Genomic DNA, 9,603 nt, shown 5'->3' on the forward strand with positions numbered 1-9,603 from the left:
ATTAGGGTGTTGATGGTGACTTGTAAACGACTCAAATTTTTTTTGAGTCGATTCTTTGTTTGAGTCTGAAAATTTGAATCGATTCATCAAATGACTCATGATGCTAAATTTAATCGATTCGAATCAACTCATGACTCATCAAGTTCCTCGATGAAGTGATTCGAATCAACTCACGACTCATCGAAAAACGGTTTGATTCTGAGTCGATTCACGAATCAACTCAGAGTCGTTTACAAGTCTGAAGTCCTGCAAGTCTCACCTCCCTGTGAAAGTTACTCTGGCACTGAGAGCGTTGCAAGGTTGCGACATCTGAGGATCGTGCAGAGGTTTATTTATGACGTCATAGGTCAGTGACCTGACCTGACTTGAAAGTGCAGTTGGTGTCACAAGATTTGGCGTGCATCAAAGGTCAGGTATGCCAAGTTGCAGCTCTCTATTGTCTGGGTGTTTTGAGCTATCGCGAAAACACCTTTTGGGGCATTTACCACTTGTGCTCAAGTGCACCAAGCCACGGCCAATCCTTAGAAGAAAAAGGTGTCTGGATGCCAGGGCTGCAAGTGGCTGCAAATTTTCACTGGCTTCCCTAATAGATAGTGTCTTAGTGCATGCGATACAGCATTATTTTCAGTTCATCCTCGTAAAACTTTTTTTGCTGGGCTTGGTTAATTCAGTGAACGTAATGTTCAGTGGTAGAAAAAATATAAAAAGTTAACCTAATTATAAGATATTTTGAACTGATTTTGTCTACTTGCTTTCTCTGGTGGAATCGTCTAAACATCTAAATTTCACTTTCCATGCAAAATGGATGCTCCACACCTAGCAATTTCATCGTTCCGCAAAATATTCAAAGAGCGTAAAAATCGGCTGTGATTATCCCCCTTATGAAGTGTTACGGAACGCTGTCTTTAACGATACTTTTGTCTATGAAAAAATGTCTCCTGAACCACGCAAATGCACTAATCGTAATCTTTGATGAATTTTCTGTCGACTAGTATGCGTTATTTTCCAATTTTCGGGGAAAAAGTGTCTTTGAGGTTTCGCGAGGCTAGACCGGCCCGATCGCCTACCGTGGGCCGGTCGGAAGGGAGGGGACACGAGGCGATCGGATCCATCACACAAGGCCGTACGTGACGGACGTCCCGTGGGGCCCGTGATACTGAATACCAAGGCCATGGGCGCTGACCAGACGGAAGTCATCGACGGAAGTTCACCATCGAATCCACCAATCCCAGCACGAGACCCTCCACAAGCGCGGGCCTTCAAACGGCACGTGTCAATTGATGCCGTTCCTCGAAAACCACAATGCAATCAAAGATACGTAATGCCGGCAGCTTTAGGTTCCCGATTGAACCAATCGAATGTGTCGGCGTCGTCTGCCGGTCCACTCTGTCAGAGGGTCACTGGGGAGTGGGGATGGTACGGGAGTGAATATTGGAGGCTGGGACGGCAAAGTCTCCTTTATTGGACCGAGGCGGGCGGTGCCCGGAGAACCGGACGGTGTCGAAAATCGACAGCCGTCCGGCCGGCCGGCGCCAGGGGCTGTGGGGCGCGGTCTCTCGGTCGATCCGACGATGGCTGCCACGAGCGGCCTACGAGCCACTTCTCCGAGAGATGCCAGCTGTCCGCCGCCGTCCAGCCTCGGACAGTGTGCAGTCAGTGTGTCAAAGCAGGTCATCCTAGGGCCACTTAACCCCCATCCCCTCCCCTTCCTCCATTTTACATTCACTGAACACATTTACTGGGCGGAGTGTCGACTGTCGAGTCCAGGCATCCCCACCAAATTCAGCCGTCTTCTAAGGCAAGACAAGCCGTTCCATGAGACACAGCTCCCTATTCTAGCCTCCTCCCCCAACCGTCCGAGTGTTCCCAAGAGACGGACGCCGCCGTGACCCACAATGACATGCCGCAGCCATCCATTCCACCAAGCCACTGCACCAGTCGCCGCACCAGAAATGCTCCGCCATGACGGCACAATACTGCAGCGGGCCGGCCAGTCGGCTCCACTCCGCGGCAGTATATCAGCCATAGATCGTATAGCCTGGTCTGAGGACAGTCTGGGGACAGACTGGGGAAAGGCGACGGCCAGCGACAGCGAAACATTGAGGTTTCTCGTAAAACCCGGCTGTCCTGGGGAATAGCTCGGCTCTTCTGCCAGTGCCGAGTTGCTGAGATGAGGCCGGTTGGTCGGGGCCCATCACTCTCTGTGCGGGGGGCACGGGAGTGCTACACTGGGCGACAGATAGGTTATCGTCGGTTACACGGCGTACCCGCAGTCACAAGGGCGCAACGGCCGTGGCAGGTGGGTGACGTGGCACCTGATCGTTATCAGGCGGTTTAATCGCAGCCCGAGTTTGAATGGGATTGGACGGTGTGGAGTGGGTTATCGCCGCGTTAGAGCCGGTGTTTGTTGGGGCGAGTAACGATATGGGTCGCAAATGAAAGCACATGACTCGTGAGCGGCGATAAACTCAAACCATGCGGCGGCGGTTTTCTTGTTTACAGCCCACTCCGCCGGTAGAACTGCTCACACAACATCCAGAGAACCGCCTGGCGAGGCTCCGACGGCAGTGACACGCCGCTAACAAATGGCATCATCGCGGCGGCAGCAGCGGGCAAACACATCCATCATGAGCCGCGGCGGCGGGCCGGCCGGCTCATACCGCGCGGCTCTGCGGTGGCTGCCGAGTGCCGTGTGTTCCACGTGGGGGTCCAAGGCCCCGCGGGTCGCCGCCCGCTACACTGCCACCGTGACCCTCTGTCCCCACTCTGGCAGGGCGCAGGTGTCAGACAGACAGACAGACAGACAGACAGACAGACAGACAGACAGACAGACAGACAGACAGACAGACAGACAGACAGACAGACAGACAGACAGACAGACAGACAGACAGACAGATAGATAGACCCACCGAGCTGGAGACGGTGGTTACGGTTCGAGCAGTGACGCCAGCGCCCTCCAGCGGCCAAAACAACGGAGGGCGCGTCGCGCCGGCCGCAAACTATCGGCTACGGTAGCGGGCGGGAGGGGCGATGCTTCAGATGTGGCCGTGAATGTCGCGGCAGAAGTGGCGAGGGAGATGCCACTTGGAAACGTATAGACTGCTGGTCTGGTTACTGTCCTAATGTTCAGTCCAAGGCAGTCAAGGTCAGAACACACAGCAATGCATGCGAATTGTCTAAAAACGACGGAAAGAAAATACTAGCTATAAACAAAGCACTCAGCAGTGTATCCCGTGGTTGTCACGAGTCCACAAGTCCATGAAGCATGAAACGGGAATGTGATACTCGTTAGTACCCCAATGGCCGCAACAATCAAATTAATCACCGGCACATCATCAGCCAATCGTTAACAAATGCCCATCAGGTCACTAACCGGTATTGAAAAAGCCCCACAGCACGACCTTGAACTGTTTTGACTCACTCCAACTAGTTTGGTGCTCATCTGGTAAAAAGACCACTCAGCGTAAGATTACGATATCTGGGTCTCAAAACCATGGAGACCAGAAGGTCCATCGAAAATTTTCGGAATATTTTAACGAGTGAAACGTTCATCAATAAAGGGGCCGATCCAGTTCCGTCCGATTTCCAAAAACGTCACCATAAGAGTGAAAGTCAAATGCCAAAGCCTAGCTACTGTGACCATAAATTCAGCACTTTTGAAACTCTAACCGCTGGGCTAAATCCAACCCCACCAATGACGTCATTGGATCAGCATGACGCCACCGTCGTACGTACGAGGAGTGTCGCTGCCAGGTGCAGCTGACGGGATGGGAACACATCGCCGCGACCTTCCCGACGGAGCAGAAATAAACACTCCGCCCGGGGGCGGCCCCATCAGTCACACGGCGGTTAGCGCGGCCGGTGAGCGATCGTGAACGGCGGGGAGTCGGAGAGAAACGGTACGGTCATCGGACACATGGGAGCTGCAGAGTGGATAGTGGGAGAAGGTTGTGGGCAGTAGAGGGTTCACGTGACTGATAGCTATCAGTGGTAATCGCTCCAAGGAGGATCGATGTTGAGGGTCAGGAGGGTATGACAGTAAAAGACAATCCACAGGAAGCTGGCAATGACAGAGGGCACGCCATACCAGGATGAATGTTTCAAGACAGCCATCGCAAACAGCTCATTTTCAATGCAAAAACCAACATGCCGGGAGAAGGGAATGCATGTAACACCCAAAACAATGGAGAGCAAATAAAGAGAAGACAAATTAGTGCATTGGTAAGGAGAGCATCCCGAAACATAGCACAACGGATATATTTCGGAACAGAACATCTACTTCACCAAAAGACACTAACGCGCGGACGAACGGATGGAGCAGTATGTAGAGAAGGTAGAAGTCAGCCGGCCGACACGGAGGGAGAGAATGTCGGGACAGGAGCAGCAGGGCCACACCGCTCACGGTACAGCCGTACCACACACAGTACGACCGTGCCCCTTACACAGTAGGTGTGCCACACTCAGTACGACCGTCTCGCCACGTCCGACCATGCCGTACCCAGTGCGGCCGTCCAACGGGTCGCTCAGTGCGGACACGGTCGTCCGCCGCCGGTCTGTGCGGACACAGTCGTCCGCCGCGGATCGTAGTGCGGACACGGCCGTCCGTCGCCGGTCTGTTTACGGAGCGCCCCGGGGGAGTCGGTCTGTGTCACACCGACCGTGGGACTGTGACTCACAGACGGCCGACGCGGCGCCGGCGTCCCAGCTGCCGCCGGCTGTCAGTGCACCAGCGAGGAAGGCAAAGAGCCACAGCACGAATGGCACAGGCTCACAGCACGGGTGGCACAGACTCACAGCCCGAATAGCACCTACCATACAGCACAGACGGCACAGACTTCCAACAAAGACAGCAAAGAGCCACGGCACAGCCGGAACAGAATCACAGCACGGCTACCAAAAAGCATGGGCGGTACAGGCTTCCACAAAGCACAGCTAATGCGAGCTTGCAGACTGACCTGCAGACCACAGACTCGCCGCCAGACCAGCTCAGCTGGTGCAGACTGGCGTCAGACCGACGGACTCCCACCCCGGCCATTCCGACTCTCAGACAGTCACCAGCCCGTCGCGGCCAGCAAGCAGTGCACAAGGACGGCTGGGACCGTGCAGTGCACAGCTTTTGAAATCAGTAGCTCCACAGTGCCGCCTACAACGGCGGTTTGTCCCACGGAGCGGATTCACAGGAAAAGACGCAAAGCAGTCTTAGGAGTCGGGAGCACCAAAGTGTTCAAACGAAGCGGGTCGCAACGAGAAGGAAAAGAAACACTATGGGAAATGTCCGACACGGCAGGCAGCGTAAGACACTATTGCATGGCATGCAGAGGATTTGTTTGTTTGTTTATTGGGGCTTTAGGGCGCGCCGACTACTAAGGTCATTTTGCGCCAAGCATGCGGAGGAGCTTCCTTGCCGTTGGAACAGACAACCCGACACTAATGATGCAGCTCGAATGGTCAATGACATCACTGGAAAAGGAAATGCTATCATGTACAGCTACATCCGGTACCACCGGCTAACTCGAACCTCCTCTGCCGATAGCACAGAGCTGAGAGTTCGACTCACTGACCTCAGAGTCACCCGGTAATCCTGACAATGCCGCTGCCACTGACGGTCGGCAGCGAGTCAGGCAGGGAGCAGGTGGTTACACAGGCGGCTGGCTGGTCCTTCTGATCTCCTGGGTGCCTGGAGAGCAGCCAGATTCAACGGCGAGAGGCAGGAGCAATCGCTGCGGTCCGGTCCGGCTTACTGAATACAGTCTCCGGCAGCACAGGGAACGGCGAGTTATCTGAGCTGGACCTCACTGAATATCACAGACCACTATCGCTGGTACTCAGCAGCAGGCTAGGGCAGTCAACGGAAATCACCGACACCTTGCACCAGGTCACTTGACCACCAGGTCACCGTCTCCGAAGTGCGGTCAGGGCACCAACGAGCGCGTCACCAGGTCCCACCTGACCTCACCAGTTCACCACTAACTAATCTGAGCACCACTAAACCTCCCACACCCTGAGCACCAGCCAGCTCCGACAGCACCGACCGGCCGAGCGACTGAACGCAGCCGACCGCCCTTATCGCCGCCGCGCCGCCCGATAACTCGTCCGATAGGTGCTTCCCGCCGACACCGCCAGGCGGCAGCACCAACACCTCTCCGCTACCAGCCACAAACGGAAACGGGTTGGAGGATTTCACAGAACTAATGACGGGGCCGGGGGCGGACGGGGCGATAAGGGGGTCGTAGGGCAGGCAGTAGAGCGGACTGTGACCATTTAAGACCCGGACAGCGGATGACCGGAGCTATTAACCCGGACCGTGAGTAACATAGGGAGATAGACCGCTTCCGAAAACCATGCCAAGTGTCACGCAGAGGGAACAGAAAGTCGGCAGCGTCGTAAGAATCGCTATCGAACAAGGAATATCCCTCGTGAGGAACTGAAGAGTAAAGATTGTGGCCCAAGAAGCCCCAGAAGCAATGAGTTGTTTCCTGTGTAAAGAGAGACACGTCCTTGTTTGTTTAGTTAATGGCTGACGTCCTAGCACACGCTGGTGCAGAACACAGAACCACGAAAGACAATTGTGCCCGTTCAGTGACTGGTGTACGGTTCTAAGGGTCGTGAGGGTTGGACACACAAAGAAAATATCAGCACCTGCCCCGGGAATAGGCAGGGAGGCTCGCCTGCCTGGCTCAACTAGCTTGCCTGACTTTGCTACTTGCCTGGCTTCCTCCCATTCGTCGATGTAGAGGAACTCCCGGTACACCGGCCGGTAGAAGACGAATTCTTCATCCATGGTCGGCAGATAATGGAAACAGTGAGTCGCTACCTCAGCAGTCACCTAATGGGTGTCTTCAAATGCACAAACTTCACTGCACCATCGGCACTACCATCACCAGTACTGCATCACCACCGTCATCACCGGTATATCACCAACGATGGAGCCTCAGCGAGCCCACAGAAACACAGCTCTCCGTGTGGTTTCAGCAATCAGCCCCACCACAGCAGATAACAGTCACCGGGTGGCTACTGCTTCAGATACAGTGACCAGAGACAGCGTTTAGTGCGGCTGCCAGAGGTCCATCCGCCCCCTTACACTTTCCACGGTGAGGGACATGAGCCGACTGAGGCACGAAGATGCACTATCCACTGGCCCAAGGAGGCAGCAGTCCCAGCAGGGCGTCCACGGTGGAGTCTGGAGCACGTCTGACCGCCTACTGTCCCCGAGCCGCGGCAGACGTCCGCCGGAACCGGCCACTTCCGGTCACAGCGGCGATAGGCGGCGCGCTGTCCGGGGACTCGTCTATCTATCGCTGGTCAGCGTCAGAGCCTCCTACCGCCTCATGGGACCGAAACACCGAGACATATAACACACAATGGCTCCGGCCACCGTCACATAGTACACCCTGCTTGCTAGCCTGAGTAGCCTTTCCTCTCCAGATGTCCACCGCTATCACGCAGCCTGCGACTGTCCATCCAATACTGACAAACGAACCCAACCCCACTGTCCGACTGTCGCTGTGCTACTGAGACCGGGGCAGCCGCGCCCGTGTGGAGCTCCGCCATCCGGACGCCTTTTTTGCATGGACCAGGGCGTTTGCGGGCTGGTTTGCAGCCACCGGAGAGAGACAGTGCCGGGGTTTACGCGGTAGTGGCACGGGGCGACTTGTACCGATAGTGACACACTGTGGGACGTTGGTTTACAGTTTCGATATCCAGCAGCATGGTGTAGTTGGATGGGATGTATTTGTTAAAATACAATTTAAAATGTTGATGGCATTGCCACGCTAGTCTAGTTATGTCTGTTAGTGTTTGTGCTGACCAGGATTCACCTATTCTTGTCAGAGTTGACAAGCACCAGAAATACAATCAATCTAGTGGGGCTTTTGAGTCATGCTTGGAAAAGTTTTCAGTATCTTGCCTGTGAAATATAATAATTACCTTACCAATATACTTACACAGCACAATAACTTGTATTCACAGACTAAAACAGAGCCCTGCATCTGGCACACAACACATGCTAGGTATAGTGAAAAGCATTGGTCTGAATGGGTCCCAAATCCCAGCAGTCCTTACCTTAGCAATGAAGATATGCAGTTCCACTTGGGGACTGGAAGAACAGCTGATGTTTATGTCTGGAAAATGGGGGAAATAGGCAATAATTAGTCTTCATTCTCTGCAGCAACTAAAAATTGTGTGTAATGATTGTTACCAGCATGTTTAATAAAAAGTTCCATCTTACAGTGACTTCAAGTTCAGAAGAAGTGACATATTAAATAGGAGCTGAAAACCTGGCTGAAACTGCACAATGACCATGCTTAGCTAAGCTAGGATATTTTCCTAATCATGAGGTATTGCAATTTCTGCATGTCATTAATCTTGCATATTCATCTGAACCTCTGATGTTAGAACACACATCTTCAGAGAGACAGATCTTCTAAATCAAACAACTGTACAAGCCAGCTCTGAGCTCGGCCAACTTCTGTTAGTTGAGCTGGCTTTAACCAACAGATTCAGTCTATATGCTACACCAGCACTCCTATTAGGTACAACATTTAACCAAAATGTGGCATTAGCAGACTTTGGAACGTAAACTTTATAGCCCTGGCTGGTGTGGATTTGGATGATCAGCCTGGCCAGGGAAGTTGCTATGGATCCCTGGCTGGGTACTGGTGGTGGTGGGACTAGTCTTCTTCTTTCCTGCAATACTTCTCTGTGGTCTTCTGACTTCTGCTGAATGCAGTGTTGAATACCACCATCAATCTTACAAAGTAAATCCAGGCTGTAAAGTACCTACCTATAGCAAATTTGATGGAAAAAAATTTAGTACATGATGGCTCAACCAGTCTGAATATTCTATAATTATCTCCCTATTTACTGTGGCACAGTGAATATTTCCTTTAGAGCCCAGCAGGCTCCACCCATATGAATCAGTGCTGCACTGTGGGGGCGGACAAAGCACTAGCAACAAGACAATGATGTGTGCGATACACTGTGACTTATGTCATCAGCCAATGAGCAATCAGCCGCTTTTAACAAATTAAACCATTCACATATGCAGATACCAGAATGGTACCTACTTCAACTTGCACATTTTCCGCTATAATTCTCAGGAAGGTTTCGGTGTGGGCTGGTGTGGACTGTGGATTACCAGCATGGTGCCAGCCAGGGTAGTGCAGCTTATTACACATGGCCACTTTGCAGGAGCAACTCTGGTGCCGTAACCTTTGTTTGAAATTCTGAATAGGTACCAAGTTTCTCGCATCAAAATTCAAATCATGCCACTGAACCATGCAGATGACTTGGATGTTTTTAATTGTACATCAGGTGACCCCAGTAAGCTCTTCTGGGAAAACCCTAAAAATAATTAAAAGGTTTACTCACCTGGTAAATGAGAATGAGAATACAGGACCAGTAGGCAGCAAAAGACAAGTAATTGGAACAAAATCAAATTCAATGAATAAGAATGAACGGAATTTTCAGCACACCCACTTTCTTGCAGATTGATTATTTTCGCTCACACAAAAATATTGATCTCTGCAATGAACTCTGCCACTTAGATCACAAAAAATAAATATTTGTAAAAATATGTACTAGTAAAAGATCGCTGTGTTATGT

The 9,603-nt window shown here is 52.2% G+C and overlaps 1 protein-coding gene across 4 annotated transcripts in view; it reads right to left on the reverse strand.

Moving 5' to 3' along the window:
* LOC122374072 (focal adhesion kinase 1-like) overlaps nucleotides 1-9,603 on the reverse strand; it is a 42,618-nt gene extending 33,015 nt beyond the window's left edge. For 2 of the 4 annotated variants that reach the window (XM_043352592.1, XM_043352589.1), the window contains exons 1-2: nucleotides 9,370-9,603; nucleotides 8,062-8,120 (exon numbers count right to left, since the gene is read on the reverse strand). The gene's annotated coding sequence lies outside the window, so the exon portion shown is untranslated. Of the gene's footprint in view, nucleotides 1-5,561; nucleotides 6,087-8,061; nucleotides 8,121-9,369 lie in introns of those variants that run through there. The other 2 variants (XM_043352593.1, XM_043352590.1) reach the window with 2 other exon arrangements.

The sequence above is a fragment of the Amphibalanus amphitrite genome, unplaced genomic scaffold (genome assembly GCF_019059575.1).
Source record: "Amphibalanus amphitrite isolate SeventyFive unplaced genomic scaffold, NRLGWU_Aamphi_draft 001598F_arrow, whole genome shotgun sequence".
NCBI lineage: Eukaryota > Metazoa > Arthropoda > Thecostraca > Balanomorpha > Balanidae > Amphibalanus > Amphibalanus amphitrite.